This window comes from Nicotiana tabacum, chromosome 6 (assembly GCF_000715075.1).
Source record: "Nicotiana tabacum cultivar K326 chromosome 6, ASM71507v2, whole genome shotgun sequence".
In the NCBI taxonomy this organism is placed as follows: domain Eukaryota; kingdom Viridiplantae; phylum Streptophyta; class Magnoliopsida; order Solanales; family Solanaceae; genus Nicotiana; species Nicotiana tabacum.
Window position 1 is genome coordinate 57,293,513 of NC_134085.1, and position 12,569 is coordinate 57,306,081.

Here is a 12,569-nt window from a genome sequence, read left to right on the forward strand (position 1 = left end):
AGTGTAATTCCTTTTAAAATCAATTGAGGTGTGCCATCATAATTAAAATCATACATGGCCCTCATCTTAGTATCATTAATATTAACTTAGTATTAAATAATCTTGAACAATCGTAGTTTGCTTTAGGCTCGATTTAGACTAATATTGTGATTATGTATACGTTCGCGTAACATAATTGCGAATTTAATTCTAGAAAAAGGTAACTTGAGGGATGCGTTCGCGGAACTTCAACCAAACTTTTCTTAAATAAAATAAATAAAGTGTTATTAACTGTGGACATGTTCACGTGGCATAATCTTTGACGCGCTAAAAGAAAAGAGTATACGTACGCGTAACTCAATTCTTTAATTACGAATAATCAAGCGATTAAAAGCATTAAAAGATAAATGCACATAGGTCCTAAAAATAAATAATTAGACAATTTAAGCCAAGTAATAATTACTAAGCGACCGTGCTAGAACCGCGAAATCCATGAATGCCTAACACCTTCTCCCGGGTTAACAGAATTCCTTATCTAGAATTTCTGGTTCGCAGACTTTTAAATAAAGTAGAATTTTTTTGTGATTTGTGATTTAAAATAAATCGGTAACTTGGGACACCAAAAAATTATTCCAAGTGGCGACTCTGATTAAATAATTCAAATAATCTCATATTGAATAATGTTACTTTAATTAGAAAAACTCCCTGATATATCCCATCTCGGGTGATAAAAAGGAGGTGTGACACTACAGATATGGTGCGGGATGTTCCTCCCTACGTATTTGATTGGGCTATTATCGTTGCCTTGCGGAAGGTCGTTCTGTCGTTTCTGCTCAGTATCAGTATTACCTAAGGTTTTAAGATTTGGCATTAATTGTTATGACGATTCATGTGTTGCTATCGCACAGTATTGGTGTAATGGTAGGATGCTTGTCTATGCGTCGAAGCACTGAATGACTTGGAAAGTTGTTTACTCAGTGCATGATTTAGAGATTCGTTATTTTATTCCCGGCGGGGGAAAAGAAATCGGGCTAAGAATGTTCATATTTGGGTTGATGGAGTAACGAGGCTTGGTATGTGCGAGGGTGGTGGAATTTTCATCTGTGATGAGATGTGGTTGTCCTTGTTGAATGTACCGGTGTTAAGACCTTCTACGATTTGCCCTTAGGGCAGGATATTGTAAGATAGTATTGGATAAGTGACTGTTAGAGATTGTCGGGTGCAGTGGTTCAGGATTGAATGCGTATTTCTAATGCCAACGGCTCGAGAAAGACGATTCTTCGGAAAGGTTTAAAAGCTAGTAGCGGTTTATTGGTTCAAGTACTACCGAGATAGATTTTGATCTAAGGCATTAGCTGAGCAACAAAGGATGAGGAAGGACGTGTGGGAAGTGTCACACAGTGGTTAAACTTCTAGAAGGCCAGGTGTAAGAAGTGGAGGTCGAGTAGTTTCTTAAAGAGGTGAGTCTGCCCAAAGTGGAAAAGTGTAAGAGTAGTATGTGGATTCAGTGGTAGAATAACTACACCCTTGAGGAAAATTTGGAGTGATTTGTGGAGTTTTAGTGGACAGTGACTGGGTCTACGGACTTAATTTGAAATATCGGCTATTATTCGGCAGGAGATTTGATATGACGGAAAGGAGTTGCTTGATATGAATGAGGATACAACATAACTTTGAATTGGAAGATATTATCGCACATTTAGTTGTTGTCCACGAGGAGTGAATGGACTTGTGCGACTGGTGAATGAGCATGGGCTCAGGTGGGTTATCTCTTGTGATCAGGTCAGCGGTTGCATGGTTGGTGAAGCTCTTGCGAAGGATTTTAATGGCTATCTGGTAAGAGGTCTAATATGTGAATGTTGCTAGAGATTCAGAGTGTTCATGAAATTCTAACGAAAGGATTTCGAGGAATCTGGCGGTTTAATTGAGCAAGGTTATGTCAATAAGAGATAAAGAATCTTATTGGGTTCCAAAGTTGTGTAATAGTCGCTTCAAGCTAAGTGGGAGAGTCCCACTGCCTACAGTTGTATTGCATGGTCATCTATTTATGAGATTTCCGGTTATTAGCATATTGATGGGTTATTTCCGCTAAGAGAAAAAGAACATAAGAGGTAATTTGAGCAAAGGAATTGTTAAGGGTGTGCTAGGGCTGGACTCATTGGCTTATGTTCGGAGTTAGGGAAGGATTCAGGATTTATGCCTTGTATAGATGCGGGTTTCACGGAAAGTGATTTGGCCGGGTGCTTCGTCGAGAGGGTATTCATATGCTAGAAGATTCATGGAGTTGATTATATTCGGGACCAAGTCATAGTGGGTGGCTCTCAACCACGGTCCTAGTGGATTCAAAAGTTAAAGTGTGGTGCCTAATGATTTCGAGCCTATGAGTATGGTAAAGAAACAAGCTTTTGTAGAAGATTATGATAAAAGGCTCGGAGTGTTCTATGATATTATCGTCTTGTAGTGTAGCATTGGGAGGAAAATGAGAAAAAGACTTTGGATTTGTAGAGGAATTATCAGAATGGGTGTATCAGTTGAAGATGCGAATGTGCGAGCAAGGGGGGTATGAAACAGTTCATGGGCTTGGAGACAATGTGGTCTCGGGAATGGAGTCGCTCAAGATGAGTGCAGATTTAGGTTGATGTTGTAAGGAATGGAGCTATTATTATCTCTAAGGTAAGTTAAGGATGGATTAGAAAAAGATAGATTGGTTAGCCATAATTGAATTGGCATAGTGATGGCGGTGCATGCGAGGCTCGACGGCCGTCGTGATTGATTTTATTTGGAAGTGTTCAAGTATTATGGCCTTGTTATGTGTAGGCGGATCCTAGAAGGGTCATGGTGGTTTAGACTATTACTTGAGGATTTGAATGATCTACGATTATGAGAATTCACTCGCATGTTGCTATGGTTCTCTTAGAATGAGTTAAGTAAAAATTTTCTATGTGATGAAGTATTTACCCTAATAGTGGTGCAGGAGTTATAATGAAATTCTTGTACTATCGCATGGCTTGTTAGGTGCAGTAAATGGTATGAAATTTGAAGGTGAGGATCAACGTTGTAGTTCGGTGTTTGACGAGGATGTCACGAGCTCGGATGAGCAGGAAGAGGATTTGGATATTTTGAGTAAGTTGGTATTTTCTTCAGTGTCACCTGAGGTCGGCATTTTGTGACGGAGGCTTTGCATCTTGGTTACGAATTCTTGATATGCTTACGACATTAGTGTGACATGTAGTCACTTAATTGATTGGAAATTTACACCAAGTGTGAAGGTTGTGGTAATATCGCCGATTTGAGAATTTATGCTTGAAGGGCACTCGGTTTATTGGGTTGTGGACTGTGGAGGTTTACTCCAGTTATGATGGTTGTTCTTATGAGTCATTGGAAAGAGGGATTATTATGAACCTAGGAAAGATTATAGGCCTAGTTCGGTACGATCAATATCGGCTTGAGGTCTGTGAATAGATTTAAATATGAACATAGGCCCTATGTCAGGCCGGATGTGTTCATTTCGGCATAGCACTCCTTATGAAGGAGTATTCGCATATTGGATGTTATTTCGTCGTCGGCTATTTCATGTAATGCTATATTGTGACATGTGAGTTGCGAAACAGTTTGATAAATTTCTCATGTATTGAGGTTCCGCGTAGCGATGGTGTTATGTGAGCAGGATGGCCCTTGAGATTCAGATCATATGTCGCACTTCAGTTGTGCTTAAGTTTTGTAGCTTATGGTGCTACATGTCTCCCCAGGGATGGTATTATGCACTTAGCGTGCTTGTGACCGATATTCGATATTTAGTAGTAATGAGCAATTTAGCTTGGTGTGTACCCCCTTATGTGAATTTTATGTGTGGATCGGGTGGCACGCCGCCATGGATATGTTGTTTGGATCGGGTTGCACGCTGCAACAGTATAATGTTGAGTGCAGTTTTCTATATTCTATTTGTGTGTTTTATTTCTCATTTCTTCTGAAGGTTGGGTAGTCCCTTCCAGAGTTCGTTTTCTTTATGTACCATGTTCGACTTGGTAACCTATTGGCACGTTGTGGCAACATATGAGACTTTTGGTCATGACTAGGGTGACTTGTTGCCTGAGCAGTTTGTATTGCGTGAGACAAGGTTATTGGATCTAGGATAAGTGCGATCGGATTATATGAAGTATATTAAAGAGCAAATAACACTATTTGGTTCAGAATAAGGTAGCGATGCTCGTTAGGAGTATAGACCCAACGGTTTGTCGGCTCAGCATTTGGTTATAAATTATTCATGTCTCTTCCATCGTTGCGGTATTGCGAGAGTGGGAGCAAAACCTATATATATCATGAGGTGCATTGGGAGAATCAAATTCGTGGAATTTTAGCTATTATGATCAGAGAATGTTATTATGGTCCAGTGAACGACATGGTGCATGGTGTGAACTCAGCAAAGGGATGAAATCTTGTATCGGTGCATCGTGTGGTGATTTGTACAGTGTTCATATGTTGAAAGCAGGCCTGGCAGAGAATTTCGGATGTTGAAACTGGGCTATAAGGCTTATTTGCCTAAATGAAAGAGGTTATCTTTAGATTAGATCGAGCTAATGTGTCTGACTGAGTTGTGATAGCACGGGTAGGTGCACAAGGTGTTAAACAGTGATTTTCAGACAGCTCTAGTGCAGTTCTCAGCACATTCGAGGACGAACGTATGTTTAAGTGGGAGAGAATGTAACGACCCGATCGGTCGTTTTGAGCTATAGCACATCATTCAGCAGTTTGAAGCCATGAGCAGCTTCACTTCATGTATTATGACTTGTACGCGGGGTCGGAATTGAATTTCGGGAAGTTCGGAGTCGATTTGGAAAGAGAATTTTCATTTCGGAAGCTTTAAGTTGAAAGAATCGACTAAGATTGGTTTTTTGAGTAAATGACCTCGGAATCAGGATTCGAAGGTTCCAGCAGGTTCGTATGATGATTTCGGACTTGGGCATATGCTCGAATTTGGATTTGGAAGTCCGTAGGACATTTCAACGCATTTTAGCGAAAGTTGGAAAATAGAAATTTTTTGGAAAGTTTGACTGGGGAGTTGACTTTTTGATATCGGGATCAAAATTCGATTTTGGAAACTAGAACAGCTCCGTTATGTCATTTATGACTTGTGTGTAAAATTTGAGGTAAATCAGAATTGATTTGATAGGTTTCGGCATCGAATGTAGAATTTGGAATTTGTTAGTTTTGAATAAGCTTGAATTGGGGTGCGATTCATGTTTTAGTGTTGTTCAATGTAATTTGAGATATCGACTAAGTTCGTGTCATGTTATGAGACTTGTTAGTATACTTGGTTGGGATCCCATGGGGCTCGGATGAGTTTTGGAGGAGTTTTTGGAAGAGTTTAGCGTTTTGAGCATAAGCATATAATGATCCAAAGGTCTATTTTTAGTTATAGAGATCGAAACCCGATTTCAAGACTTCCGAGATTTTGATAATGAATTATAGGAGTGATCTGGAAAGTTTGGTCTAATTTCATCAAGTCGTGGTTGAGTTTTTAGAGCAAAATATGAGTTAATTGTTTAACGAGCGAAATTGATATCGCATTGAGTAGATAAGCTCTGAATTGAGTTTTAATTGAAGGAATAGGTTCGTATTATTATTTGCGACTCATAGGAACAAGAATCGTCGAATTACGAGTTCGTATGATGAAGTTAGAGCATTTTTAGTGAAATTAAAACCTGCTGAAATTTCTGGGTAGTTGTTGTGTTTTTGCAGGTGCGTGAACAGTAACCGCACCTGCGTGAACAGTAACCACAGGTGCGAAAATGTTGTGCAGTGTATAAATCGAGCAGTCCAAGATTTTTACTCATTTTTGGAGCTATGGAGCTCGGATTAAAGCGATTTTTGAGGCGATTTTCACCATATGGATTGGGGGTAAGTGTTCTATATCCAAAAGTGATTATATTTAATGATTCTATGGTTATTTTCATCAAGTATTAGTGAATCAAATGGAAGAAATTGGAGAAAAATTGTAAACTTTTCAAAAACGAAAATTCTAAATTTGGAGGTCGATTCTTTATCGGAATTTGATAAAATTGGCATGGTTGAACTCGTATTGGAATGGGCTGTCAGATTTTGTGAGTTTTTTAGAATTTGGGCACGTGGGCCCGAGGGTGATTTTGTCAACTTTTCGAACGGAGTTAGGAATTTATCTAAATTGAATTGTTGTGAGTATTAGAGCCTATATTTATGGATTTTCTCATTTCTTGGCTAGTTTTGGAGCGTTGCGCATTGATTTGAGTCGTAGAAAGGGTTTAAAAGCTGGTTATGGAACCTCAAAGCGAGTTGAGTCTCCTTTCTAACCTTGTAAGAGGGAATTTTCCCCATAGGTGAATTAATTAGATTTGTGCTCCTATTTGTAGGGGCTACGTACGCGCGAGGTAACGAGAGTCCGTGCGTAGCTACTATTATGTTTAAGTCCGGGTAGTCTAGGACCCAAAAACATGCTATACTTGGAATATTTGTAATTTTATCAACAGTTTGAATTGCTTAAATCACATCTAATTAGTAAATAAATTTCTAAAAAGATTAAACTTCATTTTCTTGAATTGTTAAAAGAGAATTGGATTTTCTTTGGATAATTATTCCCTGATGAATTCTTGATTGACTGATTGTTGTGTTTATTTATATTTGACAGCATCGCATGTATGATTCGCGAGTGGGGTAATATATGCATCTATGATTCGCACCATTCGACCCTCTAGCAATGCACATTTTAAATATTGTTGGATCGGGTCGTATGTCCTCGGCATGATTTGTGCATGCTTGCATTGCTTGCCTTGGGATTTATAGATGTTGATATTTGCTCTCCCTGACTTAAGAATAATGCATAAATGAAAAAGAATTTGAGAATTTCTTATAAAAGAAAGAATTGTTTACTTGCTTCATTCTATTGAATTACAATTCTGTTATAAAAATCCTCGATTTATTATATTATTGACGTATCATTATTGGACCACTAGTAAGTGTCGAAGTCGACCTCTCGTCTCTACTTCTTCGAGATTAGACGGGATACTTACTGGGTACACGTTGTTTTCGTACTCATGCTACACTTGCTGTGCATTTTTGTGGCACAGGCACATGTATTCCTAGTGGCCTACTGGGCGTAGCAGCATGGATGATACAGGAACTAGGTGAGCTGCATTTCTCGAGGCGACCTGCAGCCAGTATAGTCTCTTTCAGTGTATTGTATTTACTTTCTGTCCAATTTGTATTACGGACAGTTATTGTACTTTATTCGATTCCTTAGTAATTGTTCATGCATTTGTGACACCGGGTTCTGAGATGTCTATGGGAGTAATAAGTATTTTAAAATTGTTAAAGATATCATTATTTATTCAGTGGAATTTATTCTTTATTATTTAAATGTATAAAAGAAGTGAATTCAGAAATATCTAAAACGAGAAATTACTAGTTATTTAATGTTGGCTTGTCTGACAATGGTGTCTGGCGCCATCACGACCCTTAGTGAATTTTGGGTCGTGACAGTCATGCTATATGCTATATGGATAAGATAAAACTAAAGACAAATACATAAACAATAATTTCAATAAAAAAATAAAAAGAAATAATTTAACTTCTTATGTAGTAATATTAATAAAAGAATTAAACTTTGATATTAAATACAAACGAGAAGAAGAATTCAATTTAATTTATTATGGGAAATAATACAAAATTAATAATTATTATAATTATTAGTAGATTTATGACATATAATAAAAGAACTTCTCTTTTTTTTTGGAAAAAGGAAAATTTCATTAATAACAGTTACTGAGGCATTACATCACTATTAGTAATAGTAGGGATAATACTAAGATTTCCAAGCACTGCTAGTGTATTACATATAGAGCTAGATACTAGTCTAGTAATAGATGCTTCGTTTTTGTCATCCTGGATCGCCCTCTTTACTCTATCCAGAGGTGTGTGCAAAATAGTTGTAGTAGAGCTTAGGTGTTGTTGCTTGGAGCCTAATTTACACAAAACGTGCGCTACTTTGTTGCCTTCACGGAAGCTGTATCGGACCACTGGATTCCCCAATTTCTTCAACAAGTACCTGCATTCCAAGATAGTGTTAGTATAAGAAGGAGAGATATTGTGTTGAAGTAGCTGAATTATGTCCGTTGAGTCAGTGTCAATCTCCAGTGGTGCTAGTCCTTTGTCATGTGCCAATTTTAAACCTGCTGAAGTGCTTATAATTCTGCATGAGTAGAGTTGTAGGCTTTGATTTTGTTAGTAAATCCTACAATCATGTTTCCGCGACTATTTCTTATTATATCCCCAATGCCTCCTGTGTTTTGATTACTCACGGAAGCATCTATGTTTAATTTGTAGTTGTGGGGTGGTGGTGAGTGCCATTTAATGTGTACCGGGATTTTGTGTGTTGTGCATTTGTAATTGGAGACTAGTAATTTAAACTCAATGGCTCGTGTGTTAACCATATGATAATTTAGGTTGTTTGAGTAATTGTTGAACCAGTTGTTGTTTCTATTTAGCCAAAGGTGCCATATTGCAAAAGGAAAAACATCCTCCCAAGTAATGGAGTTGTGATTAACCGGTACTTGAAGATCTTTGATAGCTAAAAGCCAGTGTTTGTTGTGGGGGATGGTGTTGATGTCAATGCATGTGCTGTCCCAAAATGAGCTTGCGATAGTGCATTCCAGGAAGATATGAGTTATGGTTTCTTCTGCCATATTACAAATCAAACAAGTATTATCAATTGAGACACCAATTTGGTGAAGGTAGGAGTTAGTGGGTAGCCTATTTTTAAAGCATTGCCACCGGAAAAATTTGATTTTGTTTAGGGTATGCAGTTTCCAGATCCAATCATAGTCAGTGGTCTTGTGGATGTGTTGGTGAAGTAATTTGTAAACTGAGTGGGTTGTGAAGGTGCCATTTGTGTTGAGCATCCAAATGGATGTATCTACTGCAAGGGGGTTTTGTGAAAAAGGGATAGGGGAAATGTCAGTAGTAATGTTTCTAGGTAGCTCGAATGATATTTTGGACCAATTCCACTGATTGTTTAGCCAAACCTGTCAAGGGTTAAGTTGTTATCATTTTTGTTAAGAGGACCCTGAATGATAGAGCGGATGTTTGTTTTGTTTGGGGTCCAGCAACCATAGTAGAAGTTTATGGATTTACCATTGCCAATATCCCAAGCCAATCCTTTGTTGATGGTTTCCCATCCCTTTAGTACATTTTGCCAAATGAAGGAGGTGGTCTTGATATTAGGCTTATTGTTGTTTTTTTGAATTAGAGTATCTGCCCACATTGTTGATGGATTGGTAAATAGTCTCCATGCAAGTCCCACCAGAATGGCCTGGGTTTTGTGTCATGCCTTGGGTATCCCTAGGCCACCTAACTCTTTTGGAAGGGTTACAACATCCCACGAAACGTAGTGTATCTTTTTTTTAGTTGTGGTTGTCCCCATATAAAATCACGCTGGATTTTATCAATTTAGTGAAGTACCTTTTTTGGGAGGGATATGTACTGCATATTATGGTTAGGGATAGCATTGAGGGCAGCTTTTGCAAGGGTTGCTCGTCCCGCAAGAGTGAGGAAATTTGTTTTCTAGTTAGAGAGCTTGTTTCTCATATTGTCAATTATAAATTGGAAATCAGATGGTTTGGGCTTGTTACTGGTAATTGGGAAACCTAAGTACTTTCCAAATTGGCTGGTTGGGTTAACGTTAAAAAGATCTATTGCATAGTCTTTTATGGCAGTTGGGCAGTTACTGGAGAAGAGAATTTTGGATTTGGTGTTGTTAATTTTGTGGCCTGATAGGGAACAAAAGGTTGCTAAGGAGTGGTGAATTGTATTAATAGTTTTTCTATTTGCTTGGGCCATGAATGTCAAGTCATCTGCGTAAAAGATATGTGATACATGAGGTCCTTTTGGTCCAATTTTAATGGGGTTCCACAGGGTAAGATCCACTTGGTGATGTATGTAAATTGAGAGTAATTCTATGGTTAAAATGAATAGATAGGGGGATAGGGGGTCCCTTGTCTGATCCCCCTCGAGGGTTCAAAGAAGTTTGTTTGAGCACCATTTACTAAGACTGCTATTCTACTTGTGGCTATGCAGTTCATGATTGGGGATGTGATTTTTGGTGGGAATTTGAAGAAAACAAGGGCTTTGTAGACAAACGACCATTCTAGCCTGTCAACGGCTTTTTCAAGGTCTATTTTAATAATTAGTTGACCATTCATCCCTTTTCTTTTTTGAACTGGTTTATAACTTCGTGTGTAATGATGACATTATCACATGCTCACCTACCTTTTAAGAAGTTGGCCTGACATGGGCTGATTAATTCAGGAAGGAAGGGTTTGATCCTGTTAACAATTATTTTGGTGATTATTTTGTATGTGGTGTTGCAGAGACCTATTGGTCGGAAATTATTAAGGTTATTTGCATGTTTGAATTTGGGAATGAGGCATAGTAAGGTTTGATTTATTTCCCCCGGGGATTTTAGATAGGGAGAAGATTTCTTTGCATAATCGTATGACAAAGGGTCCCACAATGTTCCAGTGACGTTGATAGAATATTGGGTGCATCCCATCCGGTCCTGGGGCTTTGTATGGCTTGAAGGAATATACTGCAGAAATGATTTCCTGGGTGGCTAGTGGCCTATCTAAGGAGGAAAAATCTATATTCGAGAAATTTGTGTGGGCACTTTTAATAATATTCCACTCCGATAGTGTATTACTGGTAGAGAATATATCTTTGAAATATTGGTGTGTGTGTTCAATGATTTTTTGGTGATCCGTAATAAAATTGTTCGCGTTATCTTTTAAAAAGGAGATACTGTTACGCCTTCGCCTATTTAGGACAGATTTGTGAAAGAATTTAGTATTTGTGTCGCCCTCATTGAGCCAATTCATGCGTGATCTAATCTTCCAGTGATCTTCCTCCAGTCGAAGGATGTTGTTATACTCATTAATTAGTGTGTGCTCTAAATATTTGAGAAAGGTTCTATAGGTATAGCTTGCCGAGTTTTGGATTCCCTTAATTCTAGCCAGTAACCTTTTTTTATTGGCAAAGATATTACACAATTGAGCACTCCATTCACTGACATTATTTTTGAAACAAATTTGAGCATCATTGAGGTTTCTATTATCCCAGCTTTTCTCAACGACTTTACTAAACTCAGGATAGCTTAGCTAATATTTTTCGAGTCTAAATGGCTTATTTGAAATTTTTCTAGTATTAGTAAGTCTGAGTAGTAAAGGATTATGGTCTGAGTATGTCTTAGGGAGGTGAGTAACTAACACTGAGGGGTATTGTTCCAGCCAAGATTCATTTGCAAGGCATCGATCAAGTCTTTCTAGTATAAGACCTTGCCTCCTATTTCTGTGGTTGGACCACATGTACCGGCAACCTTTGAATCCTAGGTCAATTAAGTTGCAGTAGTTTATACAAGACCTAAATTTGGAGGATCTATTCTTATTAATATTCCTGCCTCCCCATTTCTCATTTTGATTTAGGACATCGTTAAAGTCACCACCTATTAGCCAAGGTCCTTTGTAATTGTCAAAAATACTTTTTAGGCTATTTCATAACTCTAACTTATTTGATAAATAGTTACTTGCATAAATTGAACTAAAGAGCCAAGGGTTGTGATTTGGTAATACCTGCACTAGAGCATAAAGTTTCTGATCAGTCTGTCTCACACGCTCCACTGCTACCATTGTGTCTACCCACATGATGGCCATACCACTAGCTCTGCCAACCGCCGGTATTTTTATTGAGTCCGAGAAATTGAAATCTGCCCTGAGAGTTGCATGGTTGTCCATTTTTGTTTCTAGTAGGGCCACCATGCATGGGTTGTGGTTATTAATGAGTTCCCTAAAGTTGCGTCTGAAGTTTGCATTGTTTGCGCCTCTTACGTTCTAAATTATTATACTGGTAGGTGTATTCATGATAGGAAAGTGATTTTGGAGAATAGTTACATGGTTATTTCCCTTCATGAAGGGGCTGTCCCTCAGAGTGGGGTTCAGTAGCACTGCATACTTTGTTGTTGCAGTGTTGATCGATGGAGTTATCTCTATTGAGCACCTTTGAAGTGCCACTAGGCATCGTAGTATGTATTTCTTGTCCTCCCTCTCTGGGAATAGCATAAGGGCTATATCTCTTATGGTTGAGATTTCTGTGAATGAGCTTCTTCTCGGAGGGTGGGGGGGTCACAACTTCTTCTGTTTCTTGCACTTCTTAGTCCAGATTTGGACCTTGTTCCATCGGAGGGGCTACATGGGGATGGGGCTGGGCTTGTTGAGGTGTCCAAGGGAAAAATAGAGGGTTCATTTCTGTCACCTCCTGTGATGGAAAAAAGGGCAGTTCGAACATTTGGTTCATGTTCAGGAGGGGGTTTAAGTGTTGTGGAAGGTTCCAATGGTTGTGCATTGTGTGGTAAAGAGCAGGGGCTATGCTGGGTCTAGGGGGTCGAAAATGTTTGCCATCCACATATGGTTTATGTAATTGTACATGGCCATTCTCATACCCTCCGCCACTACTTGTGCTAGGAAGTTTGGATTTTGGATAATCACCATGACTTCCTGTCCCTCTATCAACAT